The sequence below is a fragment of the Dipodomys merriami genome, unplaced genomic scaffold (genome assembly GCF_024711535.1).
Source record: "Dipodomys merriami isolate MVZ:Mamm:240054 unplaced genomic scaffold, mDipMer1.0.p SCAF_211, whole genome shotgun sequence".
NCBI classification, from domain to species: domain Eukaryota; kingdom Metazoa; phylum Chordata; class Mammalia; order Rodentia; family Heteromyidae; genus Dipodomys; species Dipodomys merriami.
Window position 1 is genome coordinate 1,763,659 of NW_027203505.1, and position 13,720 is coordinate 1,777,378.

Genomic DNA, 13,720 nt, shown 5'->3' on the forward strand with positions numbered 1-13,720 from the left:
GGTGCTGTGTGCTGAGTCATGCAAAGAGTGTCATGTGCTGTGTCCTTCACAGCACTGGTCTATGTAAGAACTCCAAAACTGAGATGATTTTGCAGACAAAAAATGTGAAAAATGAGTTTGAATCACTGTGCGACGACGGAGTAGGTGTCCGAGGCCTCGCCATGCCTCCGAATACCCTTTTCGCTGCCTTGCTTGCGTGAGCTTCAGCAGAATTCGAGATGGCTGGTGGTAAGGCTGGGAAGGACTCCAGAAAGACCAAGACAAAGGTGGTTTTCTGCTCGCAGAGAGCCGGCTTGCAGTTCCCAGTTGGCCGAATTCATCGACATCTGAATTCTAGGACAACCAGCCACGTAAGTGTGGGAGCGACCGTCGCTATGTACAGCACAGCCATCCTGGAGTACCTCACTGCGGAGGAACTTGAGTTGGTAGGAAATGCATCAAAAGATTTAAAGGTAAAGCTTATTACCTCTTGTCACTTGCAACTTGTTATTCGTGGAGATGAAGAATTGGACTCTCTCATCAAGGCTACCATTGCTGGTAGTGGTGTCATCCCCCACATCCACAAGTCTCTTATTGGGAAGAAAGGACAACAGAAGACTCTCTAAAGGATGCCTGGTTTCCTTGTTATCTCAGGACTCTAAATACTCTTAACAGCTGTCCAGTGTTGGTGAATCCAGTGGACTGTATCTCTGTGAAAAAACACAATTCTGCCTCTTTGTAATTCTATTTGAGCAGGTTGAAAGTTTAATTATCTTTCCAACCAACCAAATTTCTGCATTCGAGTCTTAACCATATTTAAGTGTTACTGTGGCTTCAAAGAAGCTATTGACTCTGAAGTAGTGGGTTTTGATTAACTTTTTAAAAAACTGTTTGGATTTTAATTGTGATGCAGAAGTTATAGTAACAACATTTGGTTTTGAACAGACATTATTTCCACTGCAGTGGATAAGCTCAATAAAGGTCATATCCCAAAAAAATGTGAAAAATGTGAAAAATGTGAAAAATGTGATATATATATATATATATATATATATATATATATATATATATATATATATATAATGGAATTCTATGACATTGCCCATTTGTTAGGATATGGAAAGATTTCGAAAAAATTATATTAAGTGAAGTAAGACAAGCCCAGAGAAACATAGGTCCCATGGTTTCCCTTATTTGCAATAACTAGTATATGCCTGAGACAAGCAGAAAATGTCAGATACGTTGGTGTTAGGTAAAATGAACCCCAACATAAGGATTCACATGTTTTTTTTTAATGGAATTGTTTCTAACATATTTATAAGATGATTTATTTGTTGCTTTGTAGTTTTCTCCTCCACAGTATAACCCCTGTTTTCACTGTTTTTGATGTTGGTATAATTTGTGGAAGGGAAGGGATAAAGCAAATCTTTTAAATAAGGATACAGGTGGACCCATTGCCACAATGAGATGTACAATTCATTATGTCTAAAAACGAACTTTACAACTTTGGTGGGGGGGAGGAAGGAGAAAGGATGGGAAGAGGAAACAAAGGAGGAGGCAACAATGATTGACAAGAAATGTACTCAATACTTTGCCGATGTAAATGTAACGCCTCTGTATGGTATTTTCACAATAAAGAAAAGAAGTTTGATTTAATAAAAAAGAATATTGAGGCTCATATGTGTCCCCATGGCAGGGACAAAAATGTGTATTACTGAAGACTAGTGAGTTCTCTCATGCAGAAAATTTTGTTCTGTTTTTTTCTCAGTTATGAACCTTGAAATCGGGGCCTAGGCACTGACACTTACCTCTGGGTTTATGGATAGCCCTCCACCACGTGGAGACAAGGATCCCCTTCCAGCAGAGTGCCACAGTCTAGGGGTCTATAGCTGAGGTCTGTCATGCTGCCTTTTCAGGAAGCTGAGACCTGAGGATCTGGGTTCCAAAATATCCCAGACACAAGAGGTCCCATGAGACTATTATCTGCAATTGTCCACTAAGAAACGTGAAGTGGAAGCTTGGTGCTTGTGTCTCATGCCTGTCATCCTAGCTACTCAGGAGGATGAGATCTGAGGATCATGGTTCAAAGCAAGTCTGGGCAGGAAAGTCCTTGAGACACTTAACTCCAATGAACCACCAAGAACCAGAAGTGGTGCTGTGGCTAAAGTTGTAGAGCACAAGACTAGAGCTGAAGAGCTCAGGGACAGCACCAAGGTCCAGAATTTAACTGCTACAGCAGACAACAACAACAACAAGAAAAAGACAGAAACAAACTAACAAACCTGAAGTAGAGGGCTGGGAATGTGCCCGAGGGGTAGAGTGCTTTGAATGTATGAAGACCTGGGCTTGATTTCTTAGTGCCACATCAATAGAAAAAAGCCTGAAGTGGCTTTGTGGCTCAAGTGGGTGAGAGAGATCCTTGTACAAGAGAAATTAGTACACTGCTCAGGTCCTGAGTTCAATCTCCAAGACTAGTGTATGCATACACACACACACACACACACACACACACAGAGACACACACAGACACACACACACACACACACACACACACACACACACACACAGAGAGAGACCAGAAGTGAAGCTATGACATCAAATAGTAGAGCACTGGGCTTCTGCACTGAGCTCATGTTCAGCCCCCAGGCCCTGTGTTCAACCCCAAAACCTACCCACCCAGGGTCCAACTAGGAGAGGTCAAATCATTCAAACCCTGATGAGCTTCACCAGGCCTAGACAGGAAGCCTTGTGATATCAGACATGTGTTTGGATTTCCCAAGCTTCCAGAAACCTAGGAGAGGCATCATAGGCCCATCATCGCCAGCAAGGAAACATTTCATTAGGTTCAGTGCCCTAGTTGTCTGCCACAAGGACTCCTGAATTATATTAGCACTCTATCTGAACACCGGAATATAGTTTCACAAAGGCATGATAAGTGCAGGGAACTTGGCCTGCCAAGGGAGGTGGCACAAATGAAGTTTTGCTGTCAAATAGAGCACTGGGGAAAGAGATATCTTGGGGTACAAAGAGGCCTTTTTCTACTGACCTTAAGAACCTGCCCAAATTCATCCTCACTAATTGACCCAGATGGGGTTGCTTGTTACACAGCTGTACAGGAGTGAGGCCTTTAGTCTGCCTGTCCAGACAATGAGAGAGACTTCTTCCAAAAGGCCTGGGATGCAGAGAAAACCTCAGGCTACACTGGGCACAGTGAGGGGAGCCCCAGAACATGCAATGTCTTGAAAGCCCTCTCTGTACTATGAAATCATTGTATTGAAAACAAATTTCCTAGTTCATTGCCATTCATCATAGCTACTCTAGAGATTAACCTATATGAATACATCCATCCATACACAAAGACATGGACCTACACGGTCTTTTTTTGGGGGGTGGGGGCAGGTCCTGGGGTTGGACGTTAACCCAAGCCATTGTCTCTGAGCTCCTTTTGCTTAGATGTAGCCCACTAAAATTGAGTCAGAGCCCCAGTTCTGGGTTTTTCTCTAATCTCATAGATAAAACAGTATCATGAACTTTCCTACACTGGCTGGATTCAAACTAAGATTCTGTACAACTTAGACTCCTAAGGAGCTGGGAATACAGTCAGCAGCCACTGGCACCTGCCTTTCTTCTTCATTTTTCACTCTGGACAACTGACTTCTTAACAGGGTTATTCCAATGGTTTTAAGTTATAAGTAAACTACCCAATGTTCTTTACAGCTGCTTTCTCTGAGAATGATTTTCTCTCCTCATCTTCCCTTCTGGTCACAGGTTTAAAGACAAAAGTGAGAAATAAGTGTCCTAGGATTTGGAAGTAAATGTCTATAGGACATGCCAGTTCTGTCACTTAGTGTTGAGCTGCAGTGAATTTACTGTCTCAGGACGAGAGGACTGAAAGCTGCAGCGATCCTCATACTGTCTGCATTGCTCCTTTTGTCTACATAATGACCTAATAAGTATGACTGTTTTGTGTCTACAACATTAAGTATTTAGAACACATGAGAAGCATCTTCCTGTTTCTGTTTTTCTCTAGTATCTCTCGAGATTTAGACTAAAAGTTTGTGTGAAGCAGTGCCTCAGTGAATCCCTAAGGAAACCCTCTTAAATCCTCCTCAGGAAATCGCCGTTCAAATCCAGCATGAGCAGGAAAGTCTGTGAGCTTCTTATCTCCAATAAACCACCGGAAAACCAGAAGAGGAGCAGTGACCCAGAGGGTAGAGCTCTATCTTTGAGAGAAAGCTGAGCAGGAGATACATGCCTGACCAAGTAGGAAAGCCTGGGAGGCGCTTATGTCCAATTATCCACCAGAAGACTGGAAGTGGAGCTGTGGCAGTGGTAAAGCCTCAGCCTTGAGTAAAACAACAAAGGAAGGCATAGGGCCCAGAGTTTAAGCTCTGGGATGACCACAACAAAAATTCAAAAAGAAAAGGCCAAGTTATGTATCAGTGCCTTACCGTCTTATGTGTGTATTACCTAACTGAGTGCGAACAGACCATATGCAATGCTTCTTTTACTTACTGATTTATTTTTCAGATATGCTCATTGCACTACTGCATCATTCTCTTCATTTCAGGCCCATCGCTTTTCTTTTCCAGGGTTCCACTCCTGCATCCTTACATGATGCACACTTAAGCTCTCATCAGCCTTTATTTATATTTCATTACGAGGCCAATGTAGGAACAGTCACAAATCAGCCAGGGGAAGAGAAGTCAGGGTTCATAATTTTAACAGGTATTCAGAAAAATAAAGTTAGGGATGAAAAATGGGAGCCTACTTATGTAAAAACAACCATTAAAGAAAAGATGAGGGTGCTGGGAATATGGATTAGTGAGAGAGTGTTTGCCTAGCATGCAAGAAGCCCTGGGTTTGATTCTTCAGTAGAACTTACACAGCAAAAGCCAGATTTGGTGCTGTGACTCAAGTAGCAGATTGCTAAAGACAGTGCTCAGGCCTTGTGTTCAGCCCAAGGCAAAGAGATACCAGAAAGGTAGGTAGGTAGGTAGGGAGAGACAGAGACAGAAAGAGAGAGAGAGAGAGAGAGAGAGAGAGAGAGAGAGAGAGAGAGAGAGAGAGAGAGAGAGAGAGAGAGAGAGAGAGAGAGAGAGAGAGAGAGAGAGAGAGAGAGATGAATCTGGTCTTAGATATAAGTAGGAAAGAAGGGAACACTTCCCAATCAGGAGGCCTTTTGCAGTGTGCCAGGACACCAGCATTGCCTTCACATCACCACAGGGCAGGAAAACTGTCTCTCTCCCACTTCTCAGGCAGTGGAGGGCCCCAGAGGCAAGAGGGCAGAGTCAGGTTCTAACTAAGCACTTGGAGGCAGAAGAGAAAGGTCTCTGCCTCTCTTTGGACTGGGGATTTACATTAATGATGTGGAGAATGAAGGAAGTAGAATGGACTGGCAGAGGTAGAAGGGCCTTCACATCTGACAGATGGAGAGTAAAGAACCTACTCCCTAAGACCAAAGAGCAGGGTTTTCTACTCTGTTCCTCCCCTCTCCTCCACTGAACTGGCTCTCTATTGGTAATCTAAAGATAGCCTGAGGCTCCCTTCACCTGAGGGAGGAAGGATAATTAGTCATTGTTTGAAGAGGCTGAGAAAAGCCTGACCATGGTGTAACTCTAACAAATGTTTCAGGTTTTCTCCCCAATGCTGGCTGTGCCTGGAATGAATGAAGTGGTTTTGTAGCTCACTTCCTTGTTGAGTGTTTACATTCTGCCTCCTAATCCTGCAGGCCTAGGTCTCTGCATCTAGCCTGGTTTTTTGAAACTGTTTTCTGTCCTTCAAATACAGAGTTACATTGGAATTCTTCCTGCTAACAGGGCTAGGTCTTGGATCCTGAGAACTTCTTTATACCCAGGGTGGGTCAATGATGTTTCTTTCCTGCTTCTATAGCTTGAGAACTGTAAGAACATTTAGAGTGCAAGTAACTTCTCAACACCAAGCGAAACCCAGGAAGTTCTTGAACATGTGACCTTTCAGAAGCCCACTGGAGGACACAGGATGATTATAATCTTTACATGAGTGGCTAGGCAGATGGATCTGCTACACTTGAATCCTGAACTCAGCCTCCTCTCCTAGTCCATGTCCTTCTTTACTGCTTGTCCTGCTAGATCTTCAGGAGCTTCCAAGATAGAAATAGATTGATCAAACCCAAAGGGAGTTACTGCCTTTTTTCCTTCTTTTTCTGTCCTTTGCTTTAAATGTTTTGCAGGTCTTTGGGCTTGAATTGGGATCTAGGCTCTGTTCCTGGGCTCCTTTGAGTCAAGGCTAGCGCTCTACCACGAGTCCCTTTCTGCTTTGTCCGTGGTGAAGTGGAGCATCATAGACTTTCCTGCCCTGGCTGGCTTCACCCTGTGATCCTCAGACCTCAGCCTCCTAATGTAGGATGACGATTATGAGCTTTCTGGTGCTCTGCTAGGTTCAGAACTGTAATGACATTGAAAATACAAGTCAACTGCTCATCACAAAGGGATTGGGGAGCATATTAAGCCTTTCAACATTGGACCTTTCAGAACCCTGTAGCACACAAGGTTATAATGCTAGAGTCAGGCTGGGCTTATGGATCTTCTATACTTGAACATTGAGCTCTGACTTTAATTCTGGTGTACACCAGTGTTCATTTTCCAGAAAATGTTCTCATAATTAACAAATAGGAAAAGTACTTTGATTAATCCCACTTTTTTCCCGTTGTGTATCTTGAACTCAAGCCTGGGCACTATCCCTAAACCCTTCAGCTCAAGGTGAACACTCTACCACTTGAGCCACAGCGCTATGTGGGGTCTTTTGGTGGTTCATTGGAGATAAGATTATAACAGGCTTTCCTTGCCTAGGCTGTCTTTGAACTGTGGTCTTGAGATCTCAGCCTCCTGAGAAGCTAGGGTTCTCTATGTGAGCCACAGCAACTGGCTTATTGTTTTTGCCAGTTCTGGGGCTTGAATGTAGGGCCTGGGTACTGTTTTGGAGCTTCTTTTTCTCAAGGCCAGCACTCTACCACCTGAGCCATTCCACAGCTTCTGGCTTTTTCGGAGTATGTGGCACTGAGGATTCAAACCCTGCATTCATGCATGCTGAGCAAGCTCTGTACCTCTAAGCCACATTCCCAGCTTCACGCTTAGTATTTTATCCCTCAACTTGCCTATCTTCAAGAAAAGGCCTCTGAGTATAAAACATCTAAATAAATCCCTATAGGAAGTTGTCCAAAGATGAATAAGGCAAAGCTGATACTTGGGATAGAATCTAAACACGTGATGACTGTAACAAATGCCTCCGTTTAATTATGAATCATGTGGTCTGGGAAGGTGGATCAGTGGTAGAGTCCTTGCCTTGCATGCATGAGGCCCTGCGTTCAATTCCCGAGCACCACATAAGCAGAAAAGGTCGGAAGTGGCATTGGGCCCAAGGGGTAGAGCACTGACCTTGAGCTGCAGAGCTGAGGGACAGTGCGCAGGCCCTGAGTTCAAGCCCCATGATGGAAAAAATCAGCATAATTATGTATCATGTTTCCACACTTAATAAATTATTAATGAAAAATGATTCAATGTCCTAAATTTTGTGTATAATTTTATAATAGATGTTCAAAATGTAATAAATATTATGTGTTTAATAATATTAAATACATTAAACAATGTCTAAATGAATTAAATAAAAATAAAATAAAAATCAATGACAATAATCATAAAATGTAATAAACATACATATGTAAGTATGTATCATATATTACACATGTATATAAATAATTTTTCATTGCAGGGCCTTACTGCAGGCCCTGAGAACTCTAGCCTGAATATCTTTTCCTCAAGGATAGTGAACTTTGCCTTTACCCATGGTGCAAAAGAGTTAACTGGAATGTGAGATCAGATCCCAGAATGGCAGAAATACTGGCCACATTTCCAAGACAGTGACATTTTTTTAAATGAAAGCAGTTAGCTTTATTCATTTCCATACTGAACATTTTTACAAAAAGCAGTGTAGAATTTTGTACAACTATTCAGACATCTTTCCCTTACCCCCAAAGTGCTTCTCTGAGCACGGCATTGTTTATTTTTGTATTATGTTTATTGCAAAAATGATGTACAGGGGGTTACAGTTACATGAGCAAGATAATGAGTACATTTCCTATTAAGCATTGTTGCCTCCTCCTTTGTTTCCCCCCTACTATCTCTTCCCTCCCATCTCCACAACTAACTTCCCCTGCCAAGATCAGTGACTTAATTTTTGCTTTGGCTTGGAATGGGGTTTGAATTCAACTACTGGCAACTCTGCACCTTCCCTCACATTGGTATGGTTTTACCAAGACCCTGAGTTCAAATCCCAGGTTAGGAAATATAACTGGCAGAAATTCCAAACCCGGGAGGCTTATTTTTTTTTATTTAGTTAATTAATTAATTAATTAATTTCTTCTTCTTTTTTGCCAACACGGGGCTTGAACTCAGATCATGGCAACACTGCCTAAGCTTTGATATCCCTTGGCTGGGCTGCAGCCTCTGGACCCATAGCCAATCTGGGATCCCAGGCCAAGAGGGCTTGCAGGAAGAAAAAAAAAACTGGGACATCACAAAAAATAGTGAATTGCAGAGGGCTGAGGGGTTTATAATTTTTTTTCTTTGCAGGGTGACTATCCTGGTTCTGAATGACACCTGCAAAGTGGACCTGACCTGCCATTGCTGAAGCCTGGCAGGCTATCAGAGCAACCATAGATCCACCTGTCAAAATAGGCCCCAGGTACAGATGCCAGCACTCCCAAACAATGAATCATGGAATAAAAAGCTGATTTTGACAGGTTTTCCTTTTCTGTGAAAGTCCTGGGTGTCAGCTATGAAGTGGAATACATATGCAGACCTATATCCTATGTAATCAATGTTTTCTGTGTCAAAATAGTCAATAAAATAAATGGTCAACACAAGAAAAAAAAAAGAATAACTATACTGAGTGTAATATAGAGTGAACATATGCATATGAATATAAATTGTATACTTAAAATGTACATGAATAGGATTTTTTTAGTGCTGGGGATCCAATTCAGGCCTAAGGAAGAGACTTGAATTTCTTTACTTCAAGGAGGTGAGCTTCCCCTTCCCACACAGTGCAACAGTTACCCAGACAATGAGTTCAAATCCCAATCCTGGCAGAAAAAATTGCATTTTATGCTATGTGATGTCCAATACTTAGTTATTTTATTCTGCCTCCATTTAATGAATGTGATTGTTTAAATGCTTAATGATGCATTAACTAAAATTGATGAGTGTCCTAGGATATAATTGTGTACAATTTGATCCTAGAATCATTCAAGAACTACTTATTCAATCTTGACATTGATCACATTCTATTGATAATTATATGGATAAGAATGAGTTTCTTAGGTTCTCCTGCCATTTGGAGGTGGCAGGACCAGGATTCCAACTGTGGGCTCCAGCTCCCACCACTTCAACCCGAGGATAGGGAACTCACAGGTCTGTGCCAGAACATCAGCAAGACCAATGATTAGGCAGGCACCAGTGTCTCTCAGCAGACCAACAAACTCTGGAGAGGCACCGCTTTGAATCTGTGTGTGTGTCTGTGTGTCTGTGTGTGTTCATGAGAGAGAGAGAGAGAGAGAGAGAGAGAGAGGGGGGGGGGGGAGGGAGAGAGAGGAGAGAGAGAGATATCATCTTCCTCCTTGTACAGCCTGACTCTGCTCAGGTGAGTGATCATTTAGAAAATTGCAGGTGCTGCATGGACTAGTGTTCTGTCACTGGTCTGGATTTGTGGTGTGTGTGTGTGTGTGTGTGTGTGTGTGTGTGTGTGTGTGTGTGTGTGTGTGTGTTTGCATGTGTGTGTGTTTGCATGTGTGTGTGTGTGTGTGTGTCTCTGTGTGTCTGTGTAGAAGTGGGTTGTAATAAGGAGGTTGGGTCATTTGGTAACTTCTGCCTGCTATATTTGGGGGATGCATGGGTTTTGTGGCTGAGGTCTGGGGGCCTGGATGTGTGAGGCACTTGAAGGGGACTCAGCACTGTTAAATTACAAGATCAAGGGACATGTGTGCCCTGGAGCTGTCTACTCCTTTGGGCCTGATTGGTGGTAGTGGGAGCTTGGGAGGATCTCGGAGTGGGACACTCAGGGGTTGGCTTCCCAGGGGGCCAGAGAGCATTGACAGCACTTAGTAAGGATGTGAGCCCTTCTAGTATGGAGTGCACCAGCATAGGCCTGACTCCAGGTTTTCTCATCATGACGTCTGATGGGTGAGTCCAAACCTATTTTAAATCTTGTGCTGTGATCTTCAGATCTCAGCCTTCTGAGTAGCTAGGATTATACGCATGAGCCTCTGGCACCAGGACTCTGGTTCTTTTTGGTGTATTAGAGTTTAAATTCAAGGCCTTCAGCTTGCCAGTCAGGTCTTCTACCATGCAGACCAAGCCCTTCTGTCTTGGGCATTTCCAAGATAGAGACTCAATACGTGCTCAGGCTGGGCTGGATCATGGCCCTCATATCTGTGACAAGCATGAGCCACCAGTTTGGATGGTAGACATATAGCACCATGCTCAGTCATCGGTTTAGATGATTGCCCCAAACTCTTAGTCTACAGCAGCTGTAGAAATCTGGGTGGGCCTCCACCATTGTACCACAGTCTTCTCCCAGGAGAGTTGTGAGGAAACAAGGGATCAATACAGGGGGATCTATAAAGCAGGTCCAGGCACAGAGGGAGTGGCTGTCAGATAAGGTTCTTGGCAATTCTGTGAGCATATGTCAAGAAGATAACCTGGAAAGGGCTCAGATGGGGCCTGTTATTAGTCGTGTGACATGTATGGGATTATGAAACAAACATGGTTCTCTTTCTTCCTTACCCTATTCCCACAAGGAAGGGGATCCTTCAATGTGTTCAGTTTTGTAGCTGGGGAAAGTGAGGCACGGAGAAGCCAGATGACCAACTCATGACCTCCAGTTGAGAGGAAGCTCAGCCTGACTTCTCTGCCATGGTCCCTAGGAGAATGTGTGGTATTCAGTCCACTTCTTGTGGTGGGAAGTCCACTTCTTGTCAGTCATGGGGCCTGAACTCTGGGCCTGGATGCTGTCCTGGAGCTCCTCAGCTCAAGACTAGTGCTCTACCACTTAAGCCACAGTGCCACTTCCAGTTTTCTTGTGGTTCTTTGGAGATAAGAGTCTCATGGACGTTCCTGCCGGTGCTGGCTATGAACCATATTCATCATATCTCTGCCTCTTGTTTAGTTAGGATTATAATCCTGAGCCACCGGCACCCTGCTTAATTGTAATTTTGACTCTCTCTCTCTCTCTCTCTCTCTCTCTCTCTCTCTCTCTCTCTCTCTCTCTCTCTCTCTCTCTCTCTCTCTCTCTCTCCCTCTCTCTGTCTCTCTCTCTCTCTGTCTCTCTGTCTCTCTGTCTCTCTGTCTCTCTCTCTCTCTCTCAGGAACTCGTTGAATGGCTGCTGGAAGAGGTGACCCGGTGTCCCCATGTGGTTGGAACCCAAGGTGGCCCTCTCATTCTTGAGGTGTGCTGTGGGTTCGGAAATGTCTTGCTCAGCCTGTTGAAACAGCCCCATGAGGTAAACCCCTCTGTGCTCTGCCTAGACCATGACAGTTATTCATTGTCCATTCAGCCTTATTGGACTTAGTATTGTTTTCTATGTTCTTTTCTAGCAACTGGCCAAAATTATGATACATAGTTATGGAATGAAACTGGAATGCTGTCTTACGAAAGTCATTTAGAGCTCTGGGAATGTGGCTTCATGGTACAGGGATTGTCTACCATGCATGAAAACCTGGGTTCAATTCCTCAGTACCACATAAACAGAAAAAGAAACACTGGAAGTGGCGTTGTGCCTCAAGTGGTAGAGTGCTAGCCATGAGAGAAAAAAAAAAAAAAAAAGCTCAGGAAAAATTCCCTAGCCCTGAGTTTAAGCCCCAGGACTTTAAGACTGGCAAAAAAAAACAAAACAAAGAAACCCAAAAAAACAAAAAAACATTGTTAGTAAACGCAAAATAAATAATCCATACTTGGAATATGTAATTGCTCCTTCCATACTAATACCTGACAATACTCCCTAATTCATGTACTTTACCTATATTAGAATACTGTGTAAAAAAAAAGTTTGGTCATTAGGTCACAGCAATTAATGCCAGGAATATGCTTAGATGTCAGGTGAAGATTAATTCTGGAAATTCAAAGATTCCAGGCTTTTGAATGGTCACTGCTAATCACAATGAGAAGGGTAGGCTGAGATTTTGAAATCTATTTGATCAGTCATGGCACCAAAAAGGCAGAGGCAAATTATCAGTTGGGACAAGAAAAGGAATAATTCCAGATGGAAGGAACAAATGATAGTAACTAACGTACCAGAAACCACTCTAGGGAACCATTTTTGGTTATTGAGGAACTAGTTATCAACTAGGCTTATTCCTCATCGGCTTTAGCATTCTAAATCTCTTAGGCAAGTTCTTAATCTCTGTGAGATAAATGTATCTCCTCCTATCCTGTTCTTTCGTACTTGATCTCTTTTGCTTTCTAAAATTCTCAGTCTTTCCTGATACTAAATATACCTACACAGATGGCAGAGGATGCTAATGTAGGGGTCCCATAGCTTATTAGTCATTAATGTAACAAAATGGATTAGGAGGACTTATTGCTACCTCAATTTTTCTGAACAGCTACAATGTCATCATTTGATTCAAATTTCCATTTTTTGTCTACATAGTCTCATTAAGTGCACAAAATGGAAATAGGAGCTGGCTGCTGGTGGCTCATGCCTGTAATCATAGCTACTCAGGAGGTTGAGACCACAGGATTGCTGTTCAAAGCCAGCCTGCTCAGGAAAGTCCATGAGACTCTTATATTCAATTAACCAGCAGAATCCTAGAAGTGGTACTGTAGCTATAGTGGTAGACGACTCAACTTGAGCTGAAGAGCTGAGCTACAGTGCCCAGGATCAGAGTTCAAGCCCCACTACCAACAAAAAAGTGCAAATATGACTTTAAGTTTCCCCCAAAGGAAGGACAAGGTCAACAGTAATCTTCCAAAGCAGAAAAAATAATGGCAAAATGATTTTGCTGAGTTGTTTAAGTTATGGCTTCTTGGCTGGACATATTCTTTTCTTTTAAAAATTGTATTTCTTGGTTCAAAACAGACGTCTTGGTACAGTTGATGTCACTTACCTTTTTTTGCCAGTCATGGTGCCTGAACACTGGGCCTGGGCACTGTCCTTAAGGTCTTCAGCTCAAGGCTTGTGCCCTACCACTTGAACAACAGCACCACTTCCAGCTTTTTCTGCTTATGTGGTGCTGCGGAATCGAACCCAGGGCCTCATGCATGCATGGCAAGCACTCTACTACTGAGCCACCTACCCAGTCCATCACTTGGCTTTCTCATTATCACAGTTCAAAGCAAACCCATATAGGAGAGTCTGTCAACCCCTTATGCCTAATTAACCACCAAAAAGGCCAGAAGTGGGGTTTTGGCTGAAGCAGAAGAGTACTAACTTTGGGGGCACGTGGGCAGGAAGACATCTATTCAGGGACATAGTCCAGCCTCTGGAATCAAACCCCAGAACCAGCACAAACTGAACAAACAAGCAAACAAAAAAACCCCAGGTATTTCTTTGGGACCCTTCTTAAAGGAGTACTGGTCTGAGAAGAGCCTGCTTTTGTTGATTATACTCACTGGATCCTGCTTTTTTTGGAATACTTACTGCTATAGAGAACTCAGGACCAGATTAAAGGAATGGATAACTGAATCCTGCAACAAGAGAATCATC

At 43.0% G+C, this 13,720-nt stretch overlaps 1 pseudogene; it reads left to right on the forward strand.

Moving 5' to 3' along the window:
* The first annotated feature begins 202 nt into the window (after positions 1–202).
* Positions 203–605, forward strand: LOC138834315 (histone H2A.Z pseudogene; annotated as a pseudogene).
* Positions 606–13,720: the final 13,115 nt, after the last annotated feature.